Here is a 12,129-nt window from a genome sequence, read left to right as displayed (position 1 = left end):
TTATTGGTTGTTTTTCAGTGGATACATTACCATGATATGTTATTCAGATTTTTATGACATTATGCTTTATTTGGAGATGAGATGTATAATTTATTTACAGTATTTCAGTACTTGTGATTTATGGCATTTTATGTATTATTGCTATGTACTGACATTTTACTTTATTTATGCAATGTGGAATTATATGTTGTGTGTTTGCTAGTGTATTGGATGCAAGGGGACGATTTTCCTTCACTCATTTCGATGAGACAGGGAACGTCGCGATTCTCCTTCATCGATGTGTATGTCGTGTTATATATATATATATATATATATATATATATATGCATGTGTGGTTCGGTGATGCAGGATATTGCAGGTACAAGTACCAGGTAGGTACGGGGTATCGTCTCCACCTAGCTTCACAGGTCTGAGCATGCCTTATATTTTCCGATGGAAGTGGAGGAGATAGTAGTTGACCCTATGTTACTCAGTTACACTTGTATGAGTGTCGTCAATTGGTCATCTTGTCAGTTAGTTTGGTCTTTGTATTTTGTCATTTTATCTTTTATGGGAAATTGCTTGAGATTTGTTTAATTTGAGAGTTTTAGTGGATTTAATTAATTAATTAATTAAGTTTATGAAATTGTCTCATTATTGTATTGTTTATGCATTGAGATTATAAATTTGGTTAATTAAGGAAATTATTAAATTAAGCTGCATGGTATTAGAAATATATATATTTTTATTTTAAAAAATAAATTAGATTAATTGTAATTAGTATTTTCTAAAATTATAATTAAATAAATGAATAAAAGGATTAATTAGAATTAAAATATTGTTTTAATTCTTTACTTAGAAAATTAATTAATGTGCATGAGAACAGAAAAGAAAGAATAATGTTTTTTAATTATTGCATGTGATAAATTTAGAAAATAAAATAAAAATTACTATTATTCTAAATTTAGGTTTTTTGTGAAAAAGCTATTGAACATAGAATTTTAGTTTAAATAGGGGTTAGGTCTTTATTTTAGGACACACAGGGACACACAGGAACAGGTCAAGAATTTAGGTGAAGGAATTTATTGGAAGTTATTGAAGGGATTAAGGGCTCTTCTACAGATTTCTTCCAGGAAAGCTATACCAGGTTGGAAGAATTCTTAGTTGTGGGTTTTTAGTAAATATTTCTATTCTTCTCTGATTGATGTGTGTGTGTAAAGTTATTTTTAAATACAAACCCTCTTCTGGTGAATTCGAGTTTTGTTTGAAAATTCATGCTTGATGTGTATTTCTTGTTTATGGGAAGAATGTAATTTTGGGAAAATTAAGAAAATTATTATAGAAAATTTGTCAAGTTTTTATGGTCCATGGAAATTGCTCGATTTAGGAGAAAGGGTATTTACCTAAGAAAATTATCCTCTCTTGTTTGATTTGTTCTGATAGTTTTTCAAATAATGGTACCTATGTGGGAATTGTTGATCACTTAAGGAATAAATTTAATTTTGAATTAAATTTATGAGTATCTAATTTTTTTTTAAAAATGTTTGAATAAAATTCTGTAAAAGAATTTTATTGAATTTGGGTATTTATGTTTATGCTGTTGAAACAGTTTTGATAAACAGTAATTTTTTTTTGTGGTTTTAAAAGAAAATTTAATTAAAAAATAAAAATAAAAAATAATAAATAATAAATAATAAATAATAAATAATAAATTATAAATTACTAATTTAGTGGGGAGGCATTGCCTCTACCCACGCACACGCACACTACCCATGGTAGTGGCTGCTGCCATAGGGCAACATCGCTACCCAAGGGTAGCAGCTGTTGCCTTAGGGCAGCAACACTACCCATAGGTAGTGTGTGCTGCCATAGGGCAGCAACGCTACCCAAGGGTAGCATTGACTGCCATATGGCGGCAACGCTACCTTAGGGTAGTATTGTTAGTGTTTAATGTTATTTTTAGTTTTTAAATTGTATTTATTATTTTAATTATTTTAAAAAAAAAATAAATAAATAAATTAATAAATAAATAATATTATAATAATGTTAATGTGTTTATATATATATATATATATATATATATATATATATATATATATATATATATATATATATATATATATATATATATATATATATATATATATAGTTGTTTAATTTTTATTTGTCAATTAATTTTATTTTTTTATGAATAAAGAAATTAGAGTTTAGTAATTTTTATAATTTTAAATTCGATATACATATTGGAAATACATTAGGAGATTAATACATATGTAAATTTGTTTTACTTTATTGGACAAATGTCAAGTTTATGTATTAAATAGTGGTAAATTCTTGTTATCTGGAAATTCGTAAATTGCATGTTATTTATGCTTTTGGCTATTTTTAAGGAAAGATTGCCTGTAATAGGATCTTGCGTATATTATGTTTTCAGTCAAGCTTAAATTCCCTTGGTATTTTGGTTAAATTGTCATTTTGTCCTATGTTATTATTTCTCCTAGACCAGGTGTTGTTGTATAACCTATTTGATATGAGCCATTGTGTGTTTTTGTCCAAATGGTCAATCTTGGGTTGGTATTTGTGAATCTTTCACCTGTGCTTGTCAGGATTGTTTATGGTTGCCTGTTTCGCCATAGAGTTCTCGTAGAGAGAAACATTTCCTGTTAGTGTCCTAGGAGAGAGAGTGGCTTTCGAGCGGGGGCTGTGCCCGAAGTGGATGACAGGATAACCCGTCGAGAGTTAGTTAAAAAGTGATAACCTAATAATTGATTAGGGGGTGGGTAGATTAAATATTAATTAAGATAAATGTACCTCGTGCATAGGTGAGTGCTTGTACAAGACTCATAATGTTACGAGAGGGCCTGGAATGGCAAACTTACCACCTTGTCTTCACGAAAGGATTGGTAGGGTCCGCATGAGACTTAGTTGGAACCAGAGGCTTGGGAGAGGTTACTAGGAGAAACCCGAGTATGGGGGTCGAGACCTATGGAGGCTGTACCATGGTAACCATCAAGCTATGCGATGACACTCTCTTCTTAGAGTCACTAGTGTTTTGTGAGTTGTGTTACATGGATGGTTGCAGAGTCTTGTAGTCCTTTTGTACTTTTCTTACTTTGCTTGCTTGAGGGTTTTCTACTATCTCCTAGCACGGTGGGGTGGTTCCATTTTGGGATCACATGGTCGGGTGGTAGTGCCACTTCCCATCGGATGTTTTGGATTGTATCTTCAGGTGAGGAAAGGCTTCGCTGGTGTTTCTTGGATCGTGGTTTATGTACCAGCTCTTGTTCGAGATCATTGTTCAGTTGAGACCTTGTGGTCATTGTATCAGACTTTTATGTAACCTTGATATTATATCTTTGTAACCAGTGGTATTATTGGAAGCCATGTATTTATGGATATTGTAATATTATTATGTCAATGAAATGAATGTTATTGTTTTGATCTTATGTTTAAATGGTTTATGGAAATTGGATACATTGGAATACTTTTATTTCTTTATTGTGAAATTTGGATGTATGTGTAATTTTAAACTTAAGTATTCAATTTATCTAATTAAATGGATTAACTGTGGTGTTAATATAATCTATGAAATTAATCATTGTTGGTTACCCTTAGGAAAACTTATGATAGACTTCCGTTGTGTTGATAAACGTGCAATGGTTATAGTTAGTGCACTTAATCTTTAAATTTTTTTTTTATTTCACCCTTTAGTTGCCTAGTTGTGTTGTTTTCCTTTAGGGTTCCTGGCGGGGCATTACATGGAGGAGGAAAGACAGATGTTGGTGGATAGAATTATGGAGCATCAGAATAGAGTGAAGAGGATTTTTGACATGAGAGCTCGACCAAGAGGTTTCCTTAAAGGAGATGAAGTATTGTTATGGGATAAAAGAAAATAACCAAAGGGTGCCCATGACAAATTTGACTCATCAAGGAAAGGCCCATTCAAGATCTGCGAGGTGGTGGGACAAAATGCTTTTAGACTCAACTATTCCGATGAAATGGTTATGCCCTATACTTACAATGGGCAAGATCTCAATCTCTACAAACTATGAAACCTATGGTTGGGATTTCCTGTATATAGTAGTTTAGGTGTTTTGTTTCATGTCTGTTTAGGTGTAGTTCTTCCTTTGTTCACTTATCTATTTTTAGCCATGCGCAACCAAAGATTGAGAGTTCTTTGCATCTTCCTTCGCAAAATACAATCCCTAGTCAGAGCCAATGTTACTGCGTCATTTATCCTTCACAACAGGAGTAAATCACCCTATAAAATTTCATTCGGAGTCCTTGTCTTTCTTGCATTGCCTCGGTTCAAGCCTTAGTCCTTTTGTAAATTGTCTTTAAATCCAAAATGCTGAGTTTTAGTAATTGGTCAAACTCCATGAACACATAGAACCATTTCGAACCGGATTCATTAGCTTCATTTAGGTTCCACGGGTTCTTAGGTGTCTTGGGGGTTTTTCATACTAACAATCTTTTAAAGTGTTTTGCAGTGGTTTCTTATTGGTCTCATTCAATGATGTGTTATATCATCTCTCCAGGCGTTGAACTCTTTGAACCTAGTTCAAAAGGTTCAGATGTGTTCAATATGTTCAACACAGTTCAAATGGTCAGCAACACATGACATAGTTAGTCCTTTCAGAAAAGATTTCTCCTGGGCGCGGTGTACGCCTTGAACTACTTGAACCTCAATGAAGTCTGTTCAGAATGTTCATGTGTGTTCAAATTTGGTGGGTCCCATGAGTTAAAAGATTTGATGGTGCATTAATTGCCAAGTATGAGGAAGGCAAACCATATCTTGGGTGACGTCAATTGTTGGAGTTTCAAAGCAAGTAATCATTTCAGGAACTGGTGGTTATTTCAAAAACGCTGCCATACATTCAATGCATGTGTGCGATGTCCAATCCACAAGCTCAATACCCTTAAAGTGACGATTGAAATTATTGCACTTAATAAGTCCATATTATTGCTCCTGCTATAAGGTATCAGAGGATTTATTCTCTGAAAATTTGTTCCTCATCGCTGCAGTGTTAAATTTCTTGGATAGAAGGTTTGTTTGCTGGTAGTCATCTGGTTGCTCTCAACTATGAAGGTGAGTCCATTTCTTGTCCTCTCTAGTGATTTTTACCTGCATTTCTTCTCTTGTAGTAAGGTTTGCTGAAGGAAAATAAGGCTTTGTCATTCATGAATTATGAAGTCCACGTTGCACCTGTTCGGGAATGTTTTTAGTCTTGCATGTACAGAGCCCATAGTCAGCAATACCGACCTTAAAGGGGAAAATCTTGAAGTTTTAAAAGAAAGGGTGTTCAAGGGAATTGATGGTTCTTTTGGTCTGGAAGTTTTGAGTAGTGCTCTCATAGAGGTGACAACCTTTCCCCCAGCTATCCCTTGCCTAGAATTGGTTAGGGAATGTATTGCTAGGTATGATCCAGCCTCCAAAACCATCAGGAGAGACAATGGTGAAACCCTCCTTGCCATTAACCACAAAGTAATTTCCTCTATTTTCAAGCTACCTGACTACTAGTTCTCAAACTTTTCTCCCACCCAGTCAATCACTGAGTTCAACGCAGACAGAACCGGGCACCGAAATAATGTAGAAAAATATTGGTTGAAGGTTCCTCAAAGGAGTGGTTCCAGATTCCCCAAGAATCCCAATAAGAATCATATGCTACCTCACATTCACAATGTCATGTTACTGTTGCACCGATTCAAAGGCTCTGCGGAAGCCTACATTTTCGACAAATGGATTTATTGCTATGTGCAACTAGTATTAGAAGGGAAGCAATACATTGATTGGGCAAAGCTGATTGTTGATTCAATGAGGGAGCAGTTGAGTATGGCCAAATAGTTTAAGCATAATTTCTTCATGTCTTCATATCTTATATACTATTTGGCGTGTGCTAAGGAAATAGTTGGAATACCTAGACAACCCACTGAGGAGGAGGTCCCCGTATATGATTTTTACCCTATGTTGCAAAAGGATAATGCCTTTCCGGGAGATTTGTGCTATGAATTAAAGAATATGAAAACCAAAAGAATTTCTAAGGATGCATAGACATTGGTGAAGAGGCTTGGCAGCTTCTTTATCCAGTTCCCTTGCTTCTTCTATATAAGGATAGATAGTTTTGAGGAAGAGCCCTTCAAGCTTCCTCATTTTTGTTCAGATTATTTTGTTTAAGCAGAGGTATGTAGGCAGTTGACTACTGTGATTAAAAAGGCTCAACCCAGGGACAAATGGGAGAGTCATTTTCCCATTTAGTTAGGTATGCTATCCTGCAGTTCAATGTCGGACGCTTTGAGTATTGGAGCGGACCTGAAGAACATCAATTTTCCCTTGTACCATGAAAGGAAAGGTTTTGATAATAAGGGTTTCTCCCGAAGTCTTGGTCTAATGTTGTATCTCCCAATTCCACAATTAGAGGACTTCTGGGAGGATTGATGTGATGAACTCAAGGTGTTCAAAAGGGGAAACATGAGGATGGTGTTGGAGTGAGTTATTTTATTGCAGGTAAAGCTTGACATAGATGGGCTTGAAGAAGATTATCTAGAATTGTTTGAACCTGGATACTTAGCTCAAGCCAAAACTGAAGTGTCCTGTATCAACTAGGGTGAGGAAGAAAAGGATGATATACAACTGAAAACAAAAAGGGTTTTGGAGAGAACCACAGAATGGATTGAAAGGAAGAAAGCAGTGAAATTAGGTGCCAAGTCTAACTCTACAAGAAATAGTGAGGTTACTCTGTGTTCACCAAAGTGTTTTTCTAATGATGCTTCTATGTCTTTTCATGTAGGTAAGGATAAAAAGCCGCCTCAGGTTAGGCACAAGTCTAATCCAGCTTTGGATTTCTCCACTCCTCGACATACCTGGTCACGAAGTGCTGCTCAGAGAAGGATGGATCAAGCTAAGGATAAAGAGGTGAAGGATAAGATTCTGGAAGCTCAGATATTTGAGGTTGAAGAACTGGACAGTGACGTTGCTAATGCCTTGGATTCCCATGCAGTTACCGTAGCTATGACACTACCCTCCAAAACGATTGAAGGAGCAACTAGTTCCAGCACAACCCCTAAGTAGTTGATCACTTCGATGAATAGAAAGTGAAGTTCCATTCCCGTGACTATTCCAATTCAAGATATGGTCATTAAGTACACAGAGAAGGGCCCCAAGCCAAAAAGGTTCAAAACAACTGCTCGACTGGATAGTGATGAAGGGACCGGAAAGTGGGTTGCCGAGATTGCCTCATACAAACCCAAGGAAGAGGACAAGGAAGTCAACACAGAAGATTTTGAGGTCACTAAGGTGGAGCTGGGAAACATGAGTAGAGATTTAGATAACCATTTATTTTAGGTATCCGCAAAGAAAAAGCTCACCAGGTCGGAGAAAGACGGGTGAGAAAAGAGAGAGCTAAAGTGGCATATAAGCATCCTTGCTCAATTCATTGACAACATTGGTTGCTTCGGAGCACTTCCTATATCCCACGCTACAGAGAGTTTTGATCCTACTTCACTAGAAAATAAAAAGCTAATGAGTCAGGTTCAACGAGCTAAAAGCATTGCAGATGCTGTTGAAAGATGGATTGAAGGAGTAATTGAAGACGGAGAAAAGTATATCATGAACTCCCAGAAATTATGTGATGAGATGTAGAGCCTCATTGCGGAGATTCAAAACCAGGTTTCACCATGGGAGAAAGAGGAACACAAATGGGAGAATGTCTTGCCCATGTTCAGTAAAATAGAAGAATACCGAGCTACCAAGTTTTTGATAGAACATTCAATCAAGCAGGTAACAGATGAATGTCAACTCTTCATGCTGAAGAAGACCATAATGTGGCGGGTGCTCACCTTCAAATCTATGATCTCTGATGCTAAGACTTGTATGTATGAACTCCAAGACCTCCAATGTAGTTTAGTTAATGACAACAAGGTGGTTAATCCTGACCACGATTGGCAATTGGGGATTTGCGGGCTGAACAAGCAGGATGCGATAAAAGTTTTCAGGATATACATGGAGAAAATCAAAGCCAAGGGCAGTTTCACTCTTGAGGATATAAAATGGGTTGCTCGGATCGAGTCCATGACATTTATCGGTAACGATCAGTTACCGAAGCATGCTGAAAATATGGTGAAGCACAGATGGAACAAAGAAGTGGCCAAGGCAAAACTCAATGCCATGAAGGTTCTAAACCAATCAATAATCTAGGAACTCGTAACTACCCACGACGCCCAGGAAAGCGAAGAAGAAGATGATGATGGCAAAGCTGCATAACGCATTGATCAAGGCCCCATTTTTATGTATCTTTCATATTTATGCAAAAGACTTTGGGACATCTGTCCCAATTATACTCTATTAGTTTCATAACCGATTTAGAGGAGGTTGGGTTTTCAGGGAGACTTGCTTTGTTCTAAAAACTCTAAATTAGACTAAGATGGATGGGATAAGGGTTAGATTTTGGTTAGAATTTTGGGAGTTTTTACTTAGTTTCTTTTTGTTTTGAGAAGTGTTGTTTTGTTGAAGGAAGTCATCAGACTTTAAAGATCTGGAATTGAAAAGGGTTTTATAGTTGTATTGATTGTGTCTTTGTTACATAAGATATATATATAAAGTATCATACTGTTTTGCGAGAAAGAGAAACCTTTGAGTTTTGAATCTTCGTAGTGATATATCTTTGCATATGTTGATCTAAATCAAATGATAGTGATCGCCTTTCCAGTGCAAAATATTATTATTTTTCTGAGTTTCCTTCCTGTGAATTTTTAAAAGATTCGTGTTTTGAAAGGAGATTTCCTCTCTCCTGTCTGTTTTTATGAATTGTAAAACTGGTGTTCTGAACATTGTTTCAACCACTTCTATTTCTCGTATTGAAGCATTAAGAAAAACTTATTTTTCCTTGAAATATGTGTAGATCATTATCCTCTCATCTAAGAATGAGGTAGGTAGCCTTATGTTCTTTCAGGTTAAAAGCATACCAATTGAAAATAAAATAGATTATTCCTTGAATAACTAATGAAGGGAGCTGTACCTATCAAAAAAATTCAGAGGGAAGTAGTATATGTTACACTTACCCAGCTGTATAGTGAACTTTTGTCTTTAAAAGAAGGCGACAGAGTGAAAAATTCATTAATTTAAAGAAAGGCAAAATCCGTTCGCTAACACATATCACAGTTTATTGTGGATACATTTTCACAAGTACTATGTCATATTGCTGCTAAATTCTCTTTTGTACCTTCTTGAATCCTTATCTTAACACATTTTAAAAGTTAAAAAACTATGATATGTTCCATATACTTAAATTATCTAATAGTACCCACAACTATCATACATGTTTTCACTTTCCATCAAAGCTTTCATTTGTCCTATCACAATGTTCTTTGCATTCCTTGACAAAGGTGTAGAGATCCCTGCAAAATCCTTTGTACTCATCTTTTCTAACAATGTTATTAGGCTTAAAAATCTTGATACTAGAGAATTATTTTAAATTTAAAGAACTTATAGGGTGGTCTTGGAATGATAGTTGTGACACTTATTCCTTTTTCCCATGACTAAATCTATCATCATCCTTAGTGGCAATACCATGGACTTCAAGCATGTTTTTATGGATCGAAATGATTGTGATTTCTATTGGGAAAATCAAAGTCATCCCTCACTTTCTACAAGTTTGATCACTCTTGCATTTATTTACATCCATGTGATAATGAATCCATGATCGCACTTACATCAAAACACCTTTCATGATATCCCCCATCTTGTTCACATTTTTCAATCTGTATAAACCCTTCTACTCTCCTCTAAGATTTCTAAAACCTTGTGGCTTTCACATTGAAGTTCCTAATGATAATATCATACTAAATAACTCTCAAATAAACACTACCACTAAAACAACTAAAGCTCAAGCTTGAGAGCTTATCAAAGCATCTACCTTCTCTAGTCCTTAGAATGAACATAGATCATCCTTGATGATAGTTGTTCTTGTTATCAAAAGATTGTAAATGTTGGCAAAACATTGAAGGGATATATAAGAAAATGGTTTTAAAACTTAAGCCAATGCAATCTTTGTGTCCCTAGAGAACTTGCGATAGAACTTACATGACTATTTTTCCTCAACTTACACCATGAAAGTTGTAATCACAATAATATATAAGGTTTTAAAATGTGGAATATGGTTATTGATGTGGTGGAAACCTTGTGATGTTAATAGCTATTATATTCATGATCTGAGTATGCCATTCTTTTTATTCACTATTCCAAAGCTTATAATCACCATCATTATAGTCACTTATAGACATGAATGGCTCATTTTCCCTTCCATGACTTGCCATAAGAGTCATCATAAGGCTTCATGTAACCTATACTTGCATATGATATTAGGCAAATATGAATGTTGAGATGCAAGGACTTTGGAAATTATGTTGCATTGATATCACAATGGGAAGACAACCATGCAATACATGTAATGTGTGAATGAATGTACAAAAATCCCCTTTCAAAATTTCCTTACAATATGCCATATCTTCTTCTTAGCACAACAATGTGGAGAAACTTCTCCAACTCTGCAACAAAAATAGGATCTTAATGTTTAACCCCCTAAAACCTCTCACATGCCACTGCAATGTGGGTGAATATTAAATAAAGACGATATTTTTTTAATGCCATGCATGAGGCAACTCCCTTTCAATAAAACAAAAACCTTGAAAACTCTCAAACAAACTTTTAGCTTTTTCTCCTTCAACAAATGACATATGACTTAGCAAAGAAATGAGAGCTTATTTTTCGCCCCTTTTTTTTTCTTTTAGTTTTTTGCACCTAGGATTTTTATAATGACCTTTTTCCTTTATCAACCACAACTTCAAACTAAAATTAAGACTTAAGATACCCTAAAATCTTATGAAAGTGAAAAATCACGACTCTTAAATAAATTAATTCATGATGAGATAAGAAATATGAACATCTTTGGTGACCTCTCAGGGATGCTTGTCTGCTAAGCATATAAGACTTGTACAATAGCCTTGCGTATATTGTGAATACGAGTCATGGAAGATTTAGAAAATTAGAGTAAGTAAATTCTATAATCCATGAGATTGTCTGTATGTGTTTTTGGATTTGATTGCATGAGTGTTTTTTGCATCAACATTTTGGATCACACTCTGTGATCCATCATTGATGATAAGAGAGCATAAGGTAAAAAATGGAAAAATTTGTAGACTTGAACAAACTAAAGAGAGAGAGAGAGAGAGAGAGAGATGAGAGAGAGAGAGAGAGAGAGGAGAGAGAGAGAGAGAGAGAGAGAGAGAGAGAGAGAGAGAGAGAGAGAGAGAGAGAGGAGAGAGGAGAGAGAGGAGAGAGAGAGAGAGAGAGAGGAGAGGGAGAGAGAGAGAGAGAGAGAGAGAGAGGAACAAACAACACTAGATAGGACAATTGGCAAGTAGGAGGAAAAGAAATTATAAATAATCAAAAAAATGTGACAACCACAATTAAAGAAAGGGGGTTAACAAAGAGGTAAGTAAAGAAGATAAAGAAAAACCTCCAAAATGCTCACCCAAAGGAAGACAAAGCTAAGAGCCTAAAAAGAAAATGACACTAATTAATGAATGAACCAGACTAAGAACATAAATAAATATTGTCTATAAATAATGAGAAATTAATAACACTAAAAAGAAAGCATATTAAAACATCAAAAGAAAGAAATAAAAAACAAAACAAAACAATGAGATAAGAAAAAACAAGAAATAAAAAGACAATAAACCAACATAAAAATGAACTTAAAAAATAAATCTCAATCCTATACACAAAACACAAAATGAACACACACATGTATGTATATAGTGGATGAGAAAAGGCACCAAAAACACAAAAAATACAAAAAATAATAATTAAAAAAGGATAAATGAAAACAATAAACTAAAGAAAAGAAAAACTAAATGAAAAAAGAATAACTAAAGGAAAAAAAAAAATTGTGTTTTGTGTATAGGGCTTAGATTTTTTTTTTAAGCTGGTTTATGTCTTTTTATTTCTTGTTTTTCTTATACCAATTGATTTTTTTTAATTCTTTTTTTAAGATGTTTTACTATGTTTATTTTTAGTGTTATTAAATTCTCATTATTTATAGACAACATTTATTTATGTTCTTAGTTTGGTCATTCATAATTAATGCCTTTTTT

The sequence above is a fragment of the Cryptomeria japonica genome, chromosome 3 (assembly GCF_030272615.1).
Source record: "Cryptomeria japonica chromosome 3, Sugi_1.0, whole genome shotgun sequence".
In the NCBI taxonomy this organism is placed as follows: Eukaryota; Viridiplantae; Streptophyta; class Pinopsida; order Cupressales; family Cupressaceae; genus Cryptomeria; species Cryptomeria japonica.
The sequence above is the reverse complement of the archived record's forward strand: the minus strand, read 5'-3'. Positions refer to the sequence as shown.